Source organism: Nansenia antarctica (assembly GCF_963989245.1).
Source record: "Nansenia antarctica genome assembly, chromosome: 14".
Lineage (NCBI taxonomy): Eukaryota > Metazoa > Chordata > Actinopteri > Argentiniformes > Microstomatidae > Nansenia > Nansenia antarctica.
Window position 1 is genome coordinate 20222181 of NC_137684.1, and position 23920 is coordinate 20246100.

A 23920-nucleotide genomic window follows, 5' to 3' on the forward strand; every position below is an offset into this window, starting at 1 on the left:
AAAAAGCACTATACAAGTCTAATGTGTTATTATAATTATAAGAACGAGCAGCGTTTATTAAACCAACGATCTTTGCTACAGTGGGAATACAGTATGTCTTATCTACATGTTGTGATATGAAGCTAGAGCCCCTCTAGGTCTTAACGTGGACTCTCCGTGCACAATTCATGATCTCTCTTCTGTCTTTCACTCCAGTAAAGTGGCGTTTGGAAGAGTGGCTGTTCAGTCATCAACGGCTTTTAGCGCTCCTGCTCTCAGGGCCGTTGATGGGAACACAGACCCACACTTCCACAGAGGATCCTCCTGCACTCACACTCGGTCTGAGGCCAACCCCTGGTGGAGAGTGGACCTGCTGGATGTGTACAGAGTCAGTGCTGTGTCCATCACCAATAGAGGAGACTGCTGTGCTGAGAGGCTTGAAGGGGCTGAGATTCGTATTGGTAACTCACTGGAGAACAACGGCAACGACAATCCCAGGTGATGCATGCGGCATTTCCCTACCGAGTGCAGAAGACTTCACACTTTCATTTAATTCAACTATTTGAATACATCGTTTGGTCTTATCCATGGCAGTGTATTGTTCATGGATTTGTACATTGTTGAACTGACATATTGATCTTTCTCCTCTGTCTCTCTCAGATGCACTGTCATCTCCCCCATCCCAGCAGAACACACACAGACCTTCCCGTGTAACAACATGGAGGGTCGCTTTGTCAGTGTGATCATCCCTGACAAGACAGGATACCTTACTCTGTGTGAAGTGGAAGTATTTGGCAGTCTTGCAGGTAACATGAACTTGTTGAGCCAGATACAGTGCCCTCCATAAGTTTATGGAAAGAGGACAGATTGTTGTCTTTTAGTGCCATACTCCAAAAGTTTAGATTTGAAATTAAGCAATTACTTAAGTAAAGGTTCTCAGCGTTGTTTCAATGTTTTATATTTTCACCATATAGATATATGTCCACCCTAGTACAACAAACATAAACTCATTAAACCAGATGCTTGAACATGACAACCTGAAGTACCCCTAAATACATTGTGTTAAATGTGTTTTTTTTGTTATTTATTGCAGAGAGTTAGAGAAGAAAGATGAGTTGACGAAGAAGAGGGATGACGTCTACTTGCAATTGTTTCCCTTGTTTCACTCATTTCCCAGATGAGTGCTTCCTTGTAAATGGATTATATATTCAAGGCACCAACTGGGACTTCAGATAATGCTGTTCAATAATCATTTCAATTCCTGATATTTATATTTGTCTAATAAAACAATTGCATAATGACTTCAGTTCTGCTGTCTTACCTTATCAAACTTAAAATATACAGTTATTCTATGTCTTTCTTTGCATACAATGTCTGTTAAACTATTGTTGACAACATCTGTCGACAATAAAGTTCAGTACATGTTGTCAACAGGCATTATTGATGGCAATGCATCTGTCAAAGGTCCAATGACTTAAAAGATAATAAGACTGCCATCATAGTCTACTGAACTGCATCTTGTCTCTTTCTCTTAAAAGAAAGTAAAATGGTAAACAAGAGAATCTGATACTATTCAACAAGTTATAGGTGTTATTCATTCTGTTTGAGGGATCCACAGCGTCAGTCCCTTCATCTTGCTGATCGCTGATAAAGGATCTCCTTTACTTTATTTTACCTCTTAGTACAAGTGCTAAAGTTTTGAGCCTCAGACAAGTCATGATATACATAACATTAGAAATGATCACATGCACTTTTCTTTACTGCAGGTCATTTTATATTTTGTCGCTCTGGTGTTGTGCCGTGTGGGAGGATGGGAAGTGTGGTTCAAGCCAGGTCTAAACCCAAACCCCACATTAAGGTTGTGCTGAAGCTGGGAATGAACAACAAAGACCTGGGGGCTATTCCACGTACCGTGATTAAATCTGATCCCGGTTTAAATCAGATCCTGGTGCTAATTTCAGCTTGTGTTCCGTTCCATCAATGTGGCTCAAATAATTTGCTGCTTGGTTGCTATGCAACCAATCCTTCTGAACAAACCTGGTAGCGAGCAGGTTTACAGGCTGGTTTAGGTAATACGTGCGTCAAAAATGTCTCGCAGGCGGAAACGACATCCCGAACGACGGTTCCGTCAAGTGTCTTTTTCCCGTGGTCTGGGGTGGTCCAGTGGTCTAGCACCGCGGTCTACAGTGCACACATATGCCCATGTCGGCATGGGTTCGAATCCAGCCCATGCCCTGCTGACATGCCCTCTCTCCCTTCTTCTCCTCACTTTCCTGTTTGTCTTCACTATATCTGTCTAATACAATGAAAAATAGGAGTGGGACTGCCTCACTCAGGGACATTTTTATTTTATTTTTTTTCCCACTTTTTACGAGATAGATAATTTGATATTTTGAAAGTGTGATCGATGGTTTATTGTGTGATAACTTGATATTTAGAAAGTGTGAGATAAATAAAAAAGGTATGTCTATCAACTTGCATTGCCAATATCACAGTGGTGTGTTTGGCGCAGGGGTTATCTTATCCACGCCCCCACATTTGGGGCTAGAGTCGAGTCTATGTTTAATATAACAGATATAAAGAGCTTACCTTTATCAATAATGTTCATCGATATCGCAAACGATTCATTAGATTCCATTCTAAACGACCATATCGGTTTTTTCCTTGCCCAGTAAATACAGTGCGAGTCAGAAGCCCTTGTTTACAGCCACGTCACATAGCAAAACCGAGCATGCTTGGTTTCAACCCCCGAATTTCCATATCATTGGTCCTCGAAAGTCATTTTTCCCGCCTCTGCTCGATTCTATTGGCTCTGACGCTTCAAATGAGTGGTCAATCATGAAATTTGACCAATGGGTTTGGGAGAAAATCCAGTGGTTAAACGACGCGTCACGAAGCTGGTGTGAAAAGGAGGCAGTTGCGCAATAGGAGCGCGCAGGGGAGCCCTGCTGGACGGAAACAGTCTAAACAGTTGGATTTGGATGCAATTTATACCAATAGTGATATGTCAATGAAATATAATACATTTTACAGTCTTGATACATGGGAAAGTCTGATACACTGATGTCTGACTCATCAGACCCTGGAGTACGGATTCCTAGATGATTTGGGCTATAAGGTCAGGTTTCCAAGCTGAAATTCACTCTAAAAGCTGTTGTTTTTTTAGGCGGAGATTGAATTTGAGATTTTTCACAATGTTCTAGCTCTATTTACTCTGACACAGTAACATATATTTGGATTCTGACACTTCTACAGTCACCCCACAGGTATCATTTGATACCAAGATCATTATGAAGGCCCTTGTGATTGTGGAGATATTCTATATTCACTGTGGGCATGTGATTTCGAGCAGAAAACCTGAAAAATAGCATCGATAAGAAAGCAGCCAGCTAGAGGTCCCGCTTCGATACTTGATTTAATTAAAAAAAAAAAATGTTTTACATTTAACCGAAGCCTTCATGCAAATCGATTTACAATATATATATATATATATATATATATATATATAGCAGTGGCGGGCGGTGCATTTCACACCTAGGCCTTCAGTGATGTCCGACACAGTCCTACCTGAATTATTCTACCTCTTAATACCATCGTTATGACGCAATGGCTCTAGAAACTAGACAGAAACACAGTATAACCGGGCGTTGCATCACCTTAACATAATCAGACAAGTACAACAGAGTTATATTAATATTTCCGAAGCATTTTTAATCAATAAATCCGCATTTACAATGAAGAGTGTGATCTTTAAGATCGCTTCGCTTGGATACTGTCAAAACTTTTAAATAAAAGGCACTTTTATCGTCAAGAAACGTGACAAAACAATTCAACAAGTCTCCTTGAGTACTTTTACTGCACAGCTGATTCACGTGCGCCACCCACGTAATCTCCACATCTCTTGCAACCTGCAACAGACGCATCAAACATTTATTTTATAAGCCTATATTTGTCATTTTAATTACCTATATATTAATTCGTTAATATTGAAACGAAAATAAAATGAATTTTAATTACCTATATATTAATTCGTTAATATTGAAACGAAAATAAAATGAAATAACGAAATAAAATGACAAAAATATATACAAATAAAATAAAAAATAAAATGCTTTGTACTCACCAAAACAACTTCATTTGAAAACAAAATCCATCCTCCTTTCTTTCCTCAGGAATACTTCAATTACTCTGTTGTAGAGTTTATCTGTACGCTTCAGCTCCATCAATAAGTGCTTTTCAATTGACATGGAAGCTAATGCTGAAAGCCGAGTCTGTCCAGTAGCATTTCTGGCATACGTTTTAATTCGCTTTAAGGCCGAGAATGACCGCTCGACCGAAGCAGTGGACACAGGGATGGTCACTGCCACACATGCCAAACTGTAAAGCTGCCCCATGGTCTCGTGCTTTGGTGTCTCGTTGCTCCCTTGGTTAGACAACTCAAGTTTGCAAAACCAGTGTGGCTCCAAACACCCGATCGATCTGTTGCAAATAGCAGGCATTGCCAGCAGTACAATTTGCAGTGCCTTTCGGAGCCTGTGAGCCAGGGGTACCGCTCGTAGTTAGCGATCTGAAAGTGCCGGACAAACCCTTTTCCCCGCTGAGAAAGGCTCGCAAGAGTCGGGGTTGGCCGTTCTCTGATAATGTCTATCTTTTCCTGGAAAGTTCTTCTAGAAAATGGCGTTGTTTTAAGATCTGCCACCACATCTGCCTCTTCTCCCCCTTCCGCCATTGTAGCTGATTGCAGACGGTATAAAGATACGCAAATTACCTTGCTACGCATCTCAATAGTGCGTATCCAATCAAAAGACGTGCTGGGTGCTGACATCAGATTGAGCCTTCCAGCAGGCGCCGTTGTTGATTTTGCTCGCATCTACGTAGGTTTACTAGGAACGCCACAGGTTTTCTCGTTCCAACGTTAAGTTACAGGTCGAATTCGCAGCACCGTCTGTGGTGAAGGCGGGCAGATTTGGGAGCCCCCTAGCAACACATTTTGATTGGATAAAAGCTCTAACATAAAGGCCAGCCCTCCAAATCTCAATTGGAGACTGGAAGCAGCGCAACCAAGAGGAAAGCTATGAAATGAAGAGAATAGACTATGGGGAATCATTAATACATATTTGTGGAAAAAATATATTAAATAAAATGTATATTCTGATGATGTTTAGGCCAGCAGAGAAGGCCTTGCTGGCCCTGACGGCACACCACTGATATATATATATATATATATATATATATATATATATATATATATATATATATATATATATCTGTCTAAGTGAATCATCTATCCATCAGTAATCATAAGAAAAAATAATCTATGCCAAATCCAGGGTCCAGTTAGAAGAACATAATTTACTACTCAGAAAGGCTTCAAACACCATTGTAATCGTGTCAGTTCTTGTAAATTAGCAGACACCATCATTTTATAGCCTACATACTTTTTTAGATGAGATTTTAGATTAGATTCAGACAACGAAATGCAGTAAAAAGTGTGTCAGAAGAGGGATTTGAACCACCGTCTTAAAATGACGAATTAATACTATGGCAGCGGTCAATACCAATATGCCATCGTGACAATATGACTGTATGTAGCCTGCTGCTGATATCACCACAGTAGTAAATATTAATTTATTAAAATATGAACATATATAACAATAACTGGGGCTAGTATGACCTACGCATTTAATCGGTCAGGAGGGACAGTACAGGGGGGTAGTAGATGTCTCAGGAGGGACAGTACAGGGGGGTAGTAGATGTCTCAGGAGAAACAGTACAGGGGGGTAGATGTCTCAGGAGGGACAGTACAGGGGGGTAGTAGATGTCTCAGGAGGGACAGTACAGGGGGGTAGTAGATGTCTCAGGAGAAACAGTACAGGGGGGTAGTAGATGTCTCAGGAGGGACAGTACAGGGGGGTAGTAGATGTCTCAGGAGGAAATCACAGCCTTATTCCCGATGGGTCTGAGACTGATGGCTGAATCTCAAAAGTCGGTATAAGTTATTTTACCACCCGGTATAAAGCAGGCACTAATCTTGCCCACAGCTCTCTCTCTCTCTCTCTCTCTCTCTCTCTCTCTCTCTCTCTCTCTCTCTCTCTCTCTCTCTCTCTCTCTCTCTCTCTCTCTTCTGTTCTCTCTCTCTTCTATTCTCTCTCTCTTCTGTTCTCTCTCTCTCTTCTGTTCTCTCTCTCTCTTCTGTTCTCTCTCTCTTCTGTTACCGTGTAGACCTAATGAACTTATTCAGCATAGTCTTGTGTTTCTACTCCCTTCATAGCCAGTGTTATACTTCCCGTAGTGTGACTCTTACCGGGGTTAATAAAATCTATCTATCTGATGTTCATGTGTCACAGTATCCTGGGTGGAAGTGATAGAATCAATCACACTGTCACACAGCTACTTCTTTGAAAGAAAACCATTTATTGCTTTGAGTGAAAAGTACATCTTTGTTGTACTTCATACGTAGGTCTGTTGTACTTCATACGTAGGTCGGTTGTAGCAGACCTAGGAGTTGTTGTAGCAGACCTAGGAGCTGTTGTAACAGACCTAGGAGTTGTTGTAGCAGACCTAGGAGCTGTTGTAACAGACCTAGGAGCTGTTGTAGCAGACCTAGGAGCTGTTGTAGCAGACCTAGGAGCTGTTGTAGCAGACCTAGGAGCTGTTGTAGCAGACCTAGGAGCTGTTGTAGCAGACCTAGGAGCTGTTGTAGCAGACCTAGGTGCTGTTGTAACAGACCTAGGAGCTGTTGTAGCAGACCTAGGAGCTGTTGTAGCAGACCTAGGAGCTGTTGTAGCAGACCTAGGAGCTGTTGTAGCAGACCTCGGAGCTGTTGTAGCCGACCTAGGAGCTGTTGTAGCAGACCTAGGAGCTGTTGTAGCAGACCTAGGAGCTGTTGTAGCAGACCTCGGAGCTGTTGTAGCAGACCTAGGAGCTGTTGTAGCAGACCTAGGAGCTGTTGTAGGCGCTGTTGTAGCAGACCGAGGAGCTGTTGTAGCAGACCTAGGAGCTGTTGTAACAGACCTAGGAGCTGTTGTAGCAGACCGAGGAGCTGTTGTAGCAGACCTATTGGGTGCTGTTGTAACAGACCTAGGAGCTTAGGCTTGAGAGACACATTTCAACTACACATAAAGTTTTGAGAGACACATTTCAACTACTGTGTAGAGGTTAGTAGAGAGAGTGTATAGGAATCGACTTTTGAGATTCAGCCACAATTTGCGTTTCAAGCAGTGACAGGAAGTGGGAAGGGTCAGACTTCTCACCTCGGAGACAGGTTTCTGCTTATCCCTCAGAATGTCAATCTCTCTCAGTATGTTATTGCTGTTGTCTTCCAGAGCTGCATTTATGACAGCAGTAACATCCTGTAGAAAGAGATTGGAGATTTAAAGGAGTGGTTTGTGTGGTTTTGAGACTACACATGAGTGGTTTGTGTACAAGTCTTCGAGTACTACAATAGCTAACTTGCATCTCGAAATCAAGTACCCAGACCACTGAGATAAGATCCCGACATGTCAAGTGAACAGGTCATAATAAATATTTGCTTGAAAATAATTGTATTGAAAATAATAACTAATAAATAATAACAATTTATAAAACAAGAAAAAAATGCAGACAATATATCATATTTATGAAATCTTAATAAACAAATACAGTAGCCTACAGACTCTAAAAGAAAAATTGGCCCCATCAACAGGACTCAGCCCCTTGGTCAGCAGCAGAAAGACCCGTGGTCATCATCTTATATACAGTGCATTGCTCATAGATGGCTATCATGTTATACAGTACATACCAGGGTTTTTCCTGGGTCAGAATGAGGGCTTGGTGGGTGATTTTGTGCGCGCACTACGCGCCCTTTTTTTTTTTGAGGGACCCCCAATTGTTGTATTTGTATTGTAAATTGTAATTATTAATAATAATTATTATTATTAATGTACCTGGTTATGTTACAGTAGAGAAACAAAAAACAGTTACCAAAACTGAGTATTTACTAGCAAAGATTGGCAAAAGATTGGCGTGGTGCAACCGAAATTAGTAAACAACTAGTTTGAAACTAACTAGTAACAACTAGGGGTTTAGTAACTACTAAATGCAGTAGTAATGACTTACGCCATATTGGTGCAACCCAGTCCAGTAGGCTACCAGATACGATGTTGTAATGTATGCACATATTTTGCTACCACGGTTGCCAGACGGAATTGACAATGTCCAGCCCAACCGGTCTAAAAGCTGCCGAATCCACCCGTCTAGTGTGACCAAAAGTAGCCCAATCTGGCAACACTGCTTGCTACGTTCTTGCAGCTCGCGTGAACACCGGTTCTTCCATCAGCGCTCGCCTGCCGCTTCGATTGCAGACTCAAGTTAACGCGCGTGCAGAAAGATGCCACGAAACTCATGTCCGGTAGCTTTCTTTCAAGGAATTTCAAAAATAAAAGTCCCGTAAAACAATTGTTATTTCTCGCCGTGAGAAATAGAGATGCGGCGTGAGAGCGTGAGAACTGGTTGAAATGCGTGAGTCTCACGGTGATTGCATGAGACTTGGCAGCTCTGGTCAAAGCATTAGAACGTAGAACGGAAAATCGCACGCGCGCTTTGCGCACGGAAAGCCACCGGCCCCGATTTGGCCTGATTTCTTTTTTCCGTCAGGAGATTTTTTTTTGCTTTAATCCCTGTAAATAAGAGGAATGGTGAATATAAATATATGTATAGGGTAAATATGTGTATAGGATATGAACAGCAGTATTATACAGCAATATTATACAGTATTATACATGACTATAGGTAGGCTATGTCTATAAGCTATTTTACAGTTATTTTACAATTCTCATAGCTTTTTTCTGTAGTGTAATCAATGGTTTTAGAGTGCTTTTGTATGCATTCCCCCATATCTCCACACAGTAACTCAAATAATATTTTGGTAAGACAAGACAACAATAAAGAGTATACAACATCCTCTGTTCCAGAATATGTTTTGCCCTACACAATACACTCCTTGATACTTTGGATCTAACGTATCTTATGTGATTTCTAACAGAATTTACTGTCTAATATTACTCCTAGAAATGTGTATTACTCAGGTTGGGGTGTAAGAGGTTAAAGGTGACTCACATAGACTTGGATGTCCTTGGGGGTGCTGTCGATGCGTCCTGTGGGGGAGGTGAAGCGAGGCAGGTGGTCCAGGGTGACGTGACTGATCAGGACGGGGTGGGACAGGGCGATCACCAAGGAACCCTGCGCCCCATGGAACACAAACGTGTTCAATATTTACGATCAAAAGTCCTCTTGTGTGTGGGCAACTCCCGAGTCCCAACAACTCTCGAGCAGGGTTGCCAGATGGGCAGTTTTTTTGGTGGAATTAGCGGTTTTTAGACTGTGGTTAGGCTGGAAAGTGTCAATCCCATCTGGCAACCCTGCTCCCGAGTCCGATTGTGACGTGGATGGAATGTAGCCAATCAAGAAGCGAGCTGACTTCTTTCGAGATTTTCGAGATTTCTGGCTTGAGTGACGAGACTCTACTGTCGTAGGACAGATCTTTATGTATGTTGTGTGCTGTATTGAGAATATCGGAACACACCACACACAATACGATCAAAACTGTTCAATCCATGATTTTTTATCTTCATGTGTGGGGTCTCTCTCAGCTAAAAAATCTGTTAAGATTTAGAAAATCTTTATGTGTGTACCAGGCTTTAGGCAAGACCTGATTAACAAAACGAGAAGATTTCTACTACAGATTTCATATTACAGCTGTGTTTAGTGCTATTCAATGCAAGATAGACACACTGGCTGGCTGAGGTCTGACTGAGGTCTTAAAACAGCTGTTATTTCATCATTCATTCATTAGGCTACAATTGAATATGCTTTATAGGTTTTAGGTCAAACATGGCCAATAATCACAACATTCTCAATAAAGCTCAAACATTACAAATAATGTATACTGTATACCCCTCCCCCTGGATTTGGATAAATATTACTTGACTTAATTACAACTGTTTCACCTTTCTATAACCAAAACACCAATAACTTAAGATAAGATCAAGCCTACAGACACCAAATTAATTAATGTTAATGTGTTTAATAATCGTGTAGCATAATATTTCTCATACTTTTCCATCTAAGCTGGATCTTCGTACACTCTACATTCTGATAGTTTTTTCTTTATTTTTTTCTTCCCTCGCTCGCCTCACTTTTCTGACAATTAAATCTGTTAAACAATGAATGAAGTTTGCCTTACCGTTTCCTTGGAAGGCAGGGTGACGACAAACGTGCTGGGGTACAAGTACCAAACGCCTGAGAGCCAGAGGGAGAAGGGAGAATCAGAGAATCGAAAATAGGACTGAATACGTTATCAAGTGGTATGCTCCACTATCCTCAACAAATCTGCAACATGCTCCATGCTGTCGGTTGATTGAAACAACACCCAAGCTGCTAGTGACAAAGCTACAATGTCTGTCTCTGAAATTCATGATATTAGCTTGCCATGTTAACTGGTGAAATAAATTATTGGTAGGGATGGGAATCGAGAACTGGTTCCAGTTGAGAACCGGTTTCAAATTGTTCGATCAATCGGAATCGTACGCCTCCAAGGATATCGATTCCTTTTATTGATGCTGCCATATTTTTCTTACAGTTTTGCGTTGCAAAAACTAATGAGTCATGACCTCAAACTCTGTAATAATCACAATACTATAACCGTGATTTATAGAAACTTCTCTTTTAATAACGTCCATGGAAAGAGGGCAATCAGATATGCAAATTGAAATTAAACAACGTGGAAATCTGTTGCTAGCAGCACAATCGCGGGTCTGTAGTTTAAACACATTTTTTATTCATTTGTTTGTCAAGTCTATTTATGTCTTGGAAATGTCTTTAGGATAACCTAACCCTACATGTTAATGATGTGGTAGGTCAGGTGGTCAGAACATATGTACTTCAAAAGGCACTAAAAATCTTTTGTGGAAAATGTACTAATAGGGCCAAAGAGGTCACATCATATATATCACTGTGAATAGCTTGCTGGTGGGCTAGTAACACCACACAAGTAGGACTTATGAATCTAGAATGAAATGGATGTGAAGTGACACTCACCGAAAGTCAAGAGGAGAAGAAGCAGGATGGCCTTCCTCACATCAATGTTGAACAATGCACCAGCTACAGGGAGAGAGAAAAAGGCTAATGTCAACAAACAAACAAGTAATGCTAACAAATGATCTACAGGAGAGAGATAATGCGAATTGTTAAGTATACATTACTTGATTAAACACATGCACGCACGCACGCATACACACACACACATGCACAGACACACATACACACACACGACCAACGTGCGCATACACACCGCAACGCAACACATCTGCATACACACCACAACATGCACATGCACACTGCAATAAACACGCACGTACACACACACACACACACGTACACACACACACACGCACACACAAACGATCCATCCATCTATCCATCTATCCATCCATCCATCCATCCATCCATCCATCCATCATTTACCATAAGAGCAGATCACATCCATTGTGCCCCTCTGTGTTGCTGCCTGAGATAAGGAAGTACAAAAAACTGTGGGCCAATGTCCTGTGTACGAATACTCATACTGCCTACCATTAAGTAGGCATTTTGTGTATGCAGGAATAAGAAAGTTCTGAAAGTATGCACAATTCAGTCTAAACTAATTTAAACTAAATTCAATGTGTCACTGTACTTACCACAGCTGGCAGTGGTAGTCCTGGCACTCTGGGAGCCATCAGAGGAAGAGTCCCCAGAGGTGTCAGTGCTACTCTGGCTTACCTGACTGTAGAGGCCCTCACTGGACGTGTGCAGGCTTGGGGGAGGAATACTCACCCTGGGGGGCACGGCTGGGGCCAGACTCACCCTGGGGGGCACGGCCGGGGCTGGGGCCAGAACAGTAGCAGGTGCTGGGGAAGCTGCCTTATGCGCACCTGTTCTCCTCTTATTGTATCTAAAGAGAGAGAGAGAGAGAGAGAGAGAGAGAGAGAGAGAGAGAGAGAGAGAGAGAGAGAGAGTGGATGGGGGGACAGAGAACATTAGTACACAAGGATTTGCATACCTTGCTAATGCCTCTACATCAAGTGTGACTTGATGGCTTGCCCCTTCCATGTAGTCAAGCAGAATTTTGCACCAAGAGACGACCAAAATTGTTCACTCCCAACTCAATACTTCAAATAAGACAATTCTAGGTGCGTTTTATTTTTATTTTGAAGTAAAGAATGCTGTGTTCGTAAATTTGCTCACAGTGGTTCAACGTCATAGAGCGACCAAGTAATTTGCTTGGACTAGTCATAGGGTCTTGCTCTTGTTCTTGGTCTTGAGGGCAAACTTGAAGAGGTTTGACACAAATCAACATTTTGTTTCCACTCACATAATAGCCTTCTCACAATATGCTTTTGATGCAGATGGGTTGGCTGTCAAGCAATGATTCGTTGGTATTACACATGGTTATTTCTCCATTGTGTCAACAGTCCAGATGGAAAGGCATAGTTGTGGCGCCATTAATTGTACTCTTTATCTTAGACAGTTCCAAAAAGGTTTTGTAGGTCTGCACATCCAGTTGTCCTGGTCTTCAACATGAGATGGTTCAGTAGTGACTTTGACATAGTCTAAAAAGATCCAACAGCTTAGTGAGATCCAGACGAAAAACCAAATGGTTCAGACCTCTTTTCCTCCGACATGACTATGACCTTTCTAACTATGGTTAAACACTATATTAATGTGTTTGACTGTTTTATTACGGTTGTAAGTACAATGTAAAACATATTGTCATTACTCCTTTGCCACATTGTAATTACAGCAGTGTAACAACAAGTAATAACAGTATTTGTTACACTGTACTTAGATGTTATAACGTGGTAAATAAACACATGTCAAAACAAACTGTTGTTTTTGAACTAAATCCCAAAGTCAGAATTTGAACCGTGACCTTTGGGTAACACTATATTACAGAGTTTGAATGACTGTGTAATAACTATTGTAAGTGCAATGTAACTTGTTATCATTACTCTTTACACTATACTTACAACGGTGTAACCATGAGTAATAATACTATTGTCATTACTCCTTTGCTACACTGTACTTACAGCAGTGTAGCAACAAGTAATAACGGTATTTGTTACACTGTACTTAGATGTTATAACGTGGTAAATAAACACATGTCAAACCAAACTGCTGTTTTTGAACTAAATCCCAAAGTCAGAATTTGACTCGTGACCTTTCTAAGTTGGGGTAACACTATATTACAGTGGTTGAATGACCGTGTACTGTAATTACTATTGTAAGTGCAATGTAACACGTTATCATTACTCTTTTACTACACTATACTTACAACAGTGTAACAATGAGTAATAACAGTTACAGTTTTACAGTTACAGCCAGTGAGTTTACAGTTACAGCCAGTGAGTTTACAGTTACTGTGTTACAGTTACAGCCAGTGAGTTTACAGTTACAGCCAGTGAGTTTACAGTTGCAGTGTTACAGCTACAGCCAGTGAGTTTACAGTTAGTTACAGTTACAGACACTGAGTTTACAGTTACAGTGTAACTGTTACAGTCAGTGAGTTTACATTTACAGTGTTACAGTTACAGCTAGTGAGTTTACAGTTACAGTGTTACAGTTACAGCCATTGAGTTCACAGTTGGTGATACAACTGAAAGCTCAATCCACCTTGTCATTTAAGGCTCATAAAGTATATATACATTATGATGTAGTCTTTAAAGCCTTGTGGAAATGGATAGAAAACATTATTTAAGTGAAATCTGTAAGTATATGCTAATTAGTGGCGGCGACATCATGCGACTCAAAATGTCACATTTTAATTTAATATAAAATATTTCTGTTGGTTTAATTATATGTGTCCTATGGAGTTCAGATAGTGCACGTTGTATGGTGCCAGTAAAGAGCAAGCAACATTGGCTAAGACGCCGCTTTAGATTCAAAATTAGACCTCGCTTTCGACTCATTCCATCAATGTCACTAAAGAAAAATCCAGACTTATTTTTGATAAGTCTCGCAAAATCAATTTGTAACACATTATTATTACACTTTTACTACACTATACTTACAACAGTTTAACAGTGAGAAATAATACTATTGTCATTACTCATTTGTTACACTTTACTTACAGCAGGGTAGCAACAACTAGCCTATTAATAACAGTATTTGTTACACTGTACGTACATGTTATAATGCGGTAAATAAACAATTTACAAATATAACAAATAAACAACAGAAAAACACCCCACATATAGGCCTACCCAACATGCTATTTAACCATGAGTACAGTATGCTACCTGACCATCCTGGTCACCAGACTGGCATTACATTACATTTAATTGGCACTTACTGTACTGTTCTTGGTACTTACCAAGTTCTTACCTGATCACAGTGATCGGCTAAATCAGTGCAGTGTTCTACACCTCTACCTCAATCAGTTCAGCTGAGAAGATCAGTGAAGATTCTCCCTTCTTATTCATTCAGCAGATTACTGTCTCTGCTTCTCCGACTAAAAACATGTGGAAGAAAATTTATTAAATGCCATTCTGGTGCAGACCAGTGAGGAATAATGCCCTTTCATACAGTGCTCCATAGCTCAAAATTGTAATTTTACAGGATAAAATGAATATAATAGAAAAACAAATAGATAAATAAACATTCAAACCAATAGAATAATGACAACATTGATTAGGATATGTTGTAAAACATGTAAAAAAAAAAAGTACCACATTGATAATTTGCCTAATTAAATAATGTTTATTACTCAGAATAATGGAAATAGCTGCAATTCATGGTCTTGAGTTTGGCTACAAATGATTTAAACTGGACGGAGTCGCCAGACTATCTTTTTTTAACTTACCGAATGAAGACGACTCTGTCTGCGAGCCAGATGTCCAGATTGCCATTGTCCGGCTGTAATTACTTGATATCACTGAGGGGACTTTCACCAAATCTCGCTGTTCCGTTTTAGTTGACCGTCTTAACCATAGGTCTCACCGCTTTCCAGCAGTAAAGTAACTGAGGATTTGTACAATTATTCTATTGTTGTTTTAACGTTCTGTCAAAAAACGTCATAGATCAACTGTTTCCATGGAGCCGCCGTGCTGATGCCGTGCGTAATAATGAGTCACGCGCACCAATTTAGTTGATAAGTTGAAAGTCATGGTGAATTTCCAGCCATTCAAGAGCAATATACAGGAGTAGGAAGTGCCTATATTATTCATTTGTCACCAAATCACCAATCAGCCTACCCATGCACCATTTCTGGTCCTAGCTGAAGAGAATGTCATTACTTTGTTGTCACAACTTTCACATTACCCAGTAAGCACCGAGTCTTACTCTAAAATCACTGCCAGATAAACATTATTTTCCAACAAAACATTTTTTATTATAAAAAAAAGTACATATGAATGAATGAATGAATGGTCTTTATTGTCATTAATACAGTACAGGTACCATACAACGACATTTGGGAGGGGGGGCTCCCCTGGTGCTAGGAAAAAAAATAATATAGGCCTACTAAAAACAAGAAGGGAAAAGAGCTGGTTTACATAAATAAAGGCTATATACACTATCCACTATACTATACTATACAAATAAAACACTGTGCTGTACTCTATGCTATGCTATAAATATCCTAACATTTCCTATCTCTGAACCTTATGTGCACGAGGGTTGTCACACACAGTATTATTGCACATTCATTTAAAGTGTCATTTGAAATGTTAGTAAATATGCTACGTTACGCTGTCTGCATGTTTCTCCCGCTATCTGAGTCGCAGCACGCACTTGCCTCAAGAAAATTCCGGTGCAGGTTAAGCGGCAGCAAGCAGCTGGAGCTATGCCTGGCAAACAGGGCTGGACTGGCCATCTGGCATACCGGGCATTTGCCCGGTGGGCCGCGGCAGTTTTGGGCCGAACCGACCGGCAAAAAAAAAAAAAAATTTTTTTTTTTTTTTTACCAGCCGGCCCAGCCGAAAGATACCATCGAACGGCCCATGAATCGAAAGCTACCATTGAACGGCCCATAAATCAGGGACAGCGGTCAATTGGTCAATTTTCTATACAGACACTGGGCTGGCCCAATCAACAGAGAGAAGGGGGGGGGGGGGGTCAGGGGTCACGCACGCACGCAGCACCAGACCTCCGTCTCAGTTTCGCGGTAGTTTTGGGCCGAGCCGGCCGGCAAAATACATTTAGTTAGCCTGGATAGTTACTAGATAGATACTGAGAGAGATGGAGCGCAAAAGCACACTAAAACGGAAGGGAGGCTGGGAAAAACAAAAAGAAACTCGAGGCAGATGCTGCCAAATGTGTAAACAACATTAGGGACATGTTTGCTGCACCCTCAAGTTTACCACAGCAGCAACAGCAACAGGTTGAAGAGGAGGCTAGCAGGGAGGAGCGGGAGCAGGGTACAGATACAGAGGATTAGGGTTAGGGTTAGGGTTGAAGAGGAGGCTAGCAGGGAGGAGCGGGAGCAGGGTACAGATACAGAGGATAGAGAGGATACAGAAGAAGCGGGGCCGAGTCAGCCTGTAACCGTTGACCCGGTAAGGAAAATATAGGTAGCTGTTAGGGGTGTAACGGACCGCCCCCCACGGTTCGGCACGCATGTGTACCGCGGATCAATTGCAAAATGTAACCAAGTAATAATATTACTTAATATTAGTTAATATCCCTTGTAAATCACAATGTAGAGTTGCCATGAAAAGATAGACGCGACAGTTGCGTGCTTTGTTTTACTCTAAAGCGCAATGATAGGTTGATAATGGGAAAAAAAATCTAGAACAACAAGGCTGCGTTCGTAAATTCACTCTGGAATCTGATCACTGAGTACACTGGTCTACTTGCACTGGTACCATTGCTTACTGTATGTAGTCGTCTTTGTAGTGGTTTGGGGGAATACTACAGTTTGTCATATGACTGTACAGCACAGTATATAAGACGAGTATATAAGGCAAGTATTTTTGTGCTGGTGAGTGTGGTCCGACCGATTGGGGTGGGCCTGTCTGGGCCAAAAATGCCAGGGCCTAATTTTTGTCCCAGTCCAGCCCTGCTGGCAAATGTACATTTCAGGATGTGTGGCTCACTAAAGACATTTACAAGCAATGGATTTTCGGGTGCGCCGTCACCATAATGTAGGGTGCCTGCCCACCCACTGGTAATAGAACGTGCGAAAACGGGCTTCTGCCAGGGTTGCTCGACTTAATCACCATTTAAAAATACATTTTGGGAAGATTTTGTCTTACATGTGTCAACATACATGTCCCATATGTATTATAGTTAATGTTTGTGTTGCTGCGCTCTGTGTAGAGCGCGTTATAGGTGATACAACCATCCAACCTATATTGTAGGCTAGTCTGCAAAGTTTTGCTACGTTTCCGTGCGTACTATGAAATCTAATCCTGCCGGCGCCACTGGATCCTACTATAAGAGCCATTTATGAACAGCACACACACATCTGGCAGAGGTACTGAAGGAGGTAGTGTCAGAATGGAAGTTGGAGAGGCCAGGAAGCACAATTCCAGACACAACAGATAATGCTAGAAATATTGTCAATGAAATCAGTGAAGCTGGACTGGGCCCCCAAATTGGATGTTTGCACACAAAATAAATTTAGCAGCACAAAAAGCAACAGGAATCAACCAGGTGTCCAGGGTGCTAGGCGGTCATAAATGTTGTGTCTTTCTTCCACCATAGCACAACAGCTGCACATATTGCAGAGAAAATACAATGAATATCAATACAAGCTGGCATGTCCTAATTGAATGAATTGATTTAATTGAATTGAATTGAATGGTCTTTATTGTCATTGATATAGTACAGGTACCAAACAACGACATTTGGGAGGGGGGGCTCCCCTGGTGCTAGGAGAAAAAAAAACTAAAAACAAGAAGGGAAAAGAGCTGGTTTACATAAATAAAGGCTATGTACACTATCCACTATACTATACTATACAAATAAAACACTGTGCTGTACTCTATGCTATGCTATACCTATTCTAACATTTCCTATCTCTGAACCTTATGTACCCGAGGGTTGTCATATTGCACCACGTGAGAACAGCACAGAAGATCACCGGCGCCCCCCTCCCCTCTCTGGAAGAGCTGTACAACACACGCTGTCTCAGGAAGGCCTCCAAGATCTCCAGGGACCCGACCCACCCTGGGTACGTACACTTTACCAGGCTGCCCTCGAAAAGGCGGTTCAGGACCCTGGCCGCTTAGACAAACAGACTGAAGAACAGCTTCTACCACAGAGCCGTCCAGGCCCTGAACACAGCAAAGACCTAAGTTCTGGGCCCTGGACAGTCTGGACGGATTGTATGGCAGCTGCTGGACTGAAAAAATCAGGTGTAGTGCTGAGGCACAAACATGTACATTTCAAGCCTGCAAACTGTGACACTTTAAATAACGTGAAACAATACTATTGTGCAATATGACAACCCTAGTCGTCTATCTGTACAGTATAGTACAGTGGATTGTGTACATAGCCTTTATTTATGTAAACCAGCTCCTTCCCTTCTTGTGAATTTTTTTTTAAAGTTTTTTTTTTTTTTTTTCCCTAACACCAGGGGAGCCACCCCTCCTAAATTTCGTTGTTTGGTACCTGTACTGTAGCAATGACAATAAAGTCCATTCATTCATTCATTCACATAGTGTTATTGCACATTCATTTAAAGTGTCGCAGTTTGCCGGTTTGAAATGTACACAGTTGTGTTTCAGTATTACACTTGATTTCAATCTAGTAGCTGCCATCAATTTGTCTAGATTGTCCAGGGCCTAGAACCTAGGTCTTTGCTGTGTTCAGGGCCTGAATGGCCCTGGGGTAGAAGCTGAGCTTCAGTCTGTTTGTCCTTGCGAACATGGTCCTGAACCGCCTGTTCGAGGGCAGCCGAGCAAAGTGTTCGTACCCAGGGTGGGATGGGTCTCTGGAGATCTTGGAGGCCTTCCTGAGGCAGCGTGTGTTGTACAGCTCTTCCAGAGAGGGGAGGGGGGCGCCGGTGATCTTCTGGGCCGATCTCACGACTCTCTGTAGCGCATTCCTCTCTGCGGCTGTGCAGCTGGAGAACCAGATGCAGATGCAGTAGGTGAGGATGCTCTCCACTGCGCAGCGGTAGAAGGCCACCAGCATCTCCTGTCCGATGTGGTCTTTCCTGAGGACTCTCAGGAAGAAGAGCCGCTGTTGTGCCTTCTTGTTCTTGATGATGGCTGCTGTGTTGTTCTTCCAGGACAGGTCATCCTGTATGTGCACCCCCAGGAATCGGAGGGTTGAGACTCTCTCCACGCTCCCCCCATCGACGAGCAGGGGCTGGACCTCAGATTTTTTCCTCCTGAAGTCCACGATGATTTCCTGGGTCTTTGACTGGTTCAGCAGCAGGTTGTTAACCTTGCACAGCTTGCTCAGCTGCTCTACCTCATCCCTGTACGCCGCCTCGTCCCCCCCCCGAGATGCAGCCCACCACGGTGGTGTCGTCTGCAAACTTTACGATGGAGTTGCTGGGGTGGACGGGGGTGAAGTCGTAGGTGTAGAGGTTGTAGAGGATGGGGCTTAGCACGCAGCCCTGGGGGGACCCAGTGCTGAGGCTGAGGGCTGTGGAGGTGTGGGGGCCCACCCGCACCCTCGGGGGGCGGTCGGTCAGGAAGTCCTTGATCCACGCACATATAGAGTGTGATAGACCCAGGTCTAGTAGTTTGGTCACTAGCCTGTCTGGAAGGATGGTGTTGAAGGCGGAGCTGAAGTCCACGAAGAGCAGTCTCGCGTAGCTGTTTCCCCTCTCCAGGTGGGATAGAGTGGCGTGGAGAGTCGTCGCTATGGCGTCCTCTGTGGACCTGTGGGCTCTGTAGGCGAACTGGTATGGATCCAGGTTGGGCGGGAGGCGTGTGAGTATGTGGGCCCGGACTAGTTTCTCGAAGCACTTCATGATGATTGGTGTGAGTGCCACCGGGCGGTAGTCGTTTAGGCAGCTCACCGTGCTTTTCTTCGGGACTGGGATGATAGTTGAGGTTTTCAGGCAGGGTGGGACGGTGGCCTGGGACAGGGACTGGTTAAAGATGTTGGTGAAAACCCCGGCCAGCTGGTCGGCGCAGTCTCTCAGCACCCGTCCCAGGACGCCATCCGGGCCCGAGGCTTTCCTGGGGTCCACCGCCTTCAGTACGCGTCTCACCTCATGCTCTGTGAGGGTGAGGCTGCTGAGAGCTGGAGAGAGTGGTGTTTGTGTTGCGGTTACCTCCGTTCGCCCCTCGTCGAACCGGGCGTAGAAGGTGTTCAGCTTTCCCGCCAGCAGGGGGTCGTCCTCTGCGGCTGTGAGCCTGTTGGCTCTGAAGTTTGTCATCTGCTGAACCCCCTGCCACATCCGCCTGGAGTCGTTGCTCAGGAGGCATTCCTCAATCTTCTCTCTGTGCTCTGCCTTGGCCGCTTTGATGCCGCGCTTTAGGTTGGCCCTGGTGGAGCTGTACAGCGGTGTGCTCTTCCCTGCGAAGAAGGCGTTGTCCCTCTCGTTGATCAGTTTTTGGACCTTCCCAGTCATCCATGGCTTCGTGTTGGGGTAGACCCGGACCCGTTTGTCCACGGTGACTGAGTTGGTGCAGTTCACTATGTGGTTCAGAACCGACGACGTGTACTGTTCCAGGTCCTCATGCTCATATTCCTGCCATAGGGTGTCATTTAGGCAGATCTGCAGTGGAGCGGACCCTTCTGGCCAGGTTCTGACAGTCTTAGTGGTGATGGGAGCACTTTTCCCCATTGTAGTGTATGCAGGAATCAGGAGGATTGACACATGGTCAGACATGCCTAGATGAGCTAGCGGACTAGCCTTGTAAGCACGTTTGATGTTGGTGTATACCTTATCCAGTGTTTTTTCTCCTCTCGTTGCACATTTCACATGCTGATAGAACTTGGGTAGTACTGCCTTCAGGTCGACATGATTAAAGTCCCCCGCTATGATGTGAATAGCCTGTGGATCAGTGCTTTGTTGGCTACTGATGACTTCATATAGTCGCGCCAATGCTACTCTGCTGTCTGCGCTAGGCGCTATATACACACATGTAATTAGCACCGCGTTAAACTCCCTAGGGAGGTATGTGGGTCGGCATTTAACAGTCAAGTATTCCAGGTCTGGGGAGCAGTGGCTACTTACAGTTTTCGTGTTTAAGCACCAGCTGTCCTTCGTAGATATAATGAGGCCGCCTCCGCGGGTCTTCTCACTAAGCAGCGTTCGGTCAGCGCGGTGCAGCGTTCGTCCCTCCAAGCTAACAGTAGCGTCCACAATGTTGTCATTTAGCCAGGTTTCGGTCAGAATAATCACACAGCTATCCCCTACGATGTTGTTTTTGGCCACCTGTAGTCTCAGTTCATCCATCTTGTTCGTCAGGGATCTGACGTTAGAGAGGAAAATGCTTGGCAAAGCTGGTTTGTTTGGGCTGCGTCTCAATCTTGCTAGCAGGCCTCACCGGCGGCCTCGCCGTTTCCTACGGTCTCGCCGCCGGCGTTTCCGCCTCAGGGAGGGGACTGTGAACCAGGGCTCTCCCGGTAGCCTTGCGATGTCCTTGTCAATCCTGTATTGCTCCAGGAAATCCGCCGTAACTATCTTGTCGTTTTGCGTGCCGACTTCTAATAAGTCGAGCCTGCTGTAGGTACTATATACACAACTGTTCCCTATAAGTACTACAAAAAAAAAGTGAACATACAAATGTAATTAAAAACACAATGAAACACCAGTGTGGTAGCCCCCCGAGCTGCAGCGTCTAAGCGCGCGGCCATCTTGGACTTACTTATATTACTAGCCCAAGCTTCCATAAGAGGGTCAAAGATACCTGCATGCATCTGATCTGGATGAAGTTGCTGTCCTCTATGCACAGTTGATGGAGGGATCAGTGTCTGCAGAGAAGGCTTGCAATGCTGATGTGATACTCAGAATAAAGGAACAACTCAAAAGCAAAAGTGAATACTTAAAATCCTGTAGCAGGACAGCTGCCCTCTGGTTGCAGTACATGGATATGGTCAGTGGCGTAGCGGACGGGCCCGCAAGCGACGCACCGCGGGGGGGCCCCAGCCACTAGGGGGCCCCCTAACATTGGATCCAAATTTTTTTTTTTTTTTTATAATTTAAAAAAATATAAAACAAAGAAAATAAGTGGCCCTTCATTGTGTCAACCTTAATTTTAATATATAGGCCTATATTTAAAAATATATACATAGTTAGCCGTATCCAATAGCAACATGACTTTGAAGTCACACGTAGGCAGCGAGACACAAGGAAAATGAGCAAGTGAAAATACAATACAAAGTACAATAAGCATTCTTTAGGTGGTGGTAGATTCTCTATTCGGACATTATAGCCGCTATATGTGGGACTGTCGGTCCGATATTGTAAAAAAATAAAATAAACAAATTATGTTTACGGAAGTACATGTCTCAAGTATTATCTCGGCGGTTAGTCGAGTGAAAGAAAAACAACATACAGATGATAATTCACACAATATAATACCACGAAAGCGTACAGCACTAAACAATAACATTTATTTGGGCAGCATCATACTCAAACTCAGGCAGAAGGGCAGGGTCCGGCCAGGTTCACAGTCACAGACTGTCAGTGCATCATACAGGTACATAATTCAGCATGGTTAGGCTATATATAGCCGTTTCTTTTTCTATTCTACTATTCTATTCTACTTCTGCTGTCTGCGTCTCCCTGGGTGTTCCTAGACCAGATGGCAAACATTAAAGAAATGCCACAATATACCAGGACTTAAGAAACGAGATGTCCAACAAAGGATTTCACTAACCCTGGCCAATTTTACGCAACAAGTAGACTCTGATGCAGCGGAGACAGGGTTGCCAGATGGGCTGGTTTTTGGTGGATTTAGAAGTTTTTAGATTGGTTAGGTTGGAAATTCTCAATCCCATCTGGCAACCCTTAGCGGAGAGTCTACAGCTTGTATGTTTACAGATATCGCGCTGCTGTGCACACCACACTTTGTTAAAAGAAATAAAGCTTGTACTTTTCTACTTATAATACATGCTACTGATGTAATCTACCATTTGGTTTTAGCTATTGCTCTCACTTGTTTGTAGCTTTTGCTAAGTCAAGCATTTAGAATGTAGAGTGCATATTGCGAAATTTCGCAACGTCAATAACGCATCGGCTTCTAAAAAACGCACTTTTTTTTTTTTTTTTTTTTTTTACTCCGTTGCGAAAGGGCCCCCACCGCCACCTTGCGGGGGGGCCCCGGGATTTTGCGCTACGCCACTGGATATGGTGGACATACTTCGCAAGTTTCTGAGAGCTGAACGTACTGGCAATTGGGCACTGCACCTTGAGGCAATATCAGAAATGCTTCCTTTCATGGCAGCATCATTTTTTGGTATTTAGCAGACACCTTATTCCAAAGCGACTTACAATCAATACATTTGACTAAGCAAATGAATCATCAATCCACCAGTGACCAGTCGTAGCAGGAAGAATAATCCAGCTCAGGTTGTTGTTTTTTATTTATATATCTGGAGAAACAGAGAAACAGTACAACGGGGTCAATAGAAGTTTTTAGGGGACACAGTAGAGGGGAAAAGCGGGTGTCTTCAGGAGACGCAGTTCTGGGGTGCAGTAGATGTCTCAGGAGGAGCAGTCTCAGGGTATGACTTCTCAGGGTATGATTCTCTGAAAGATGCATGCCTTGTATAATTGTAACGGCGAAGATTGTATCGTTTTTCAACAACTACCGTTTCAGTGCAGATGAGGCATAGCCTACAGGTTTTGCTTTACTAAATGTTGGCCAGATGAATGCGTACTTGTCAGTCCATTCCTCATTAAAACTGCGGTTTTCCACGTGAATTTTACGCTTCAGGTTGTCTGAGAGTGACATTTTGCATGATTGATAACTGAAAATGATTACAATGTGTAATAACAAAGTGAAGCCAAAAT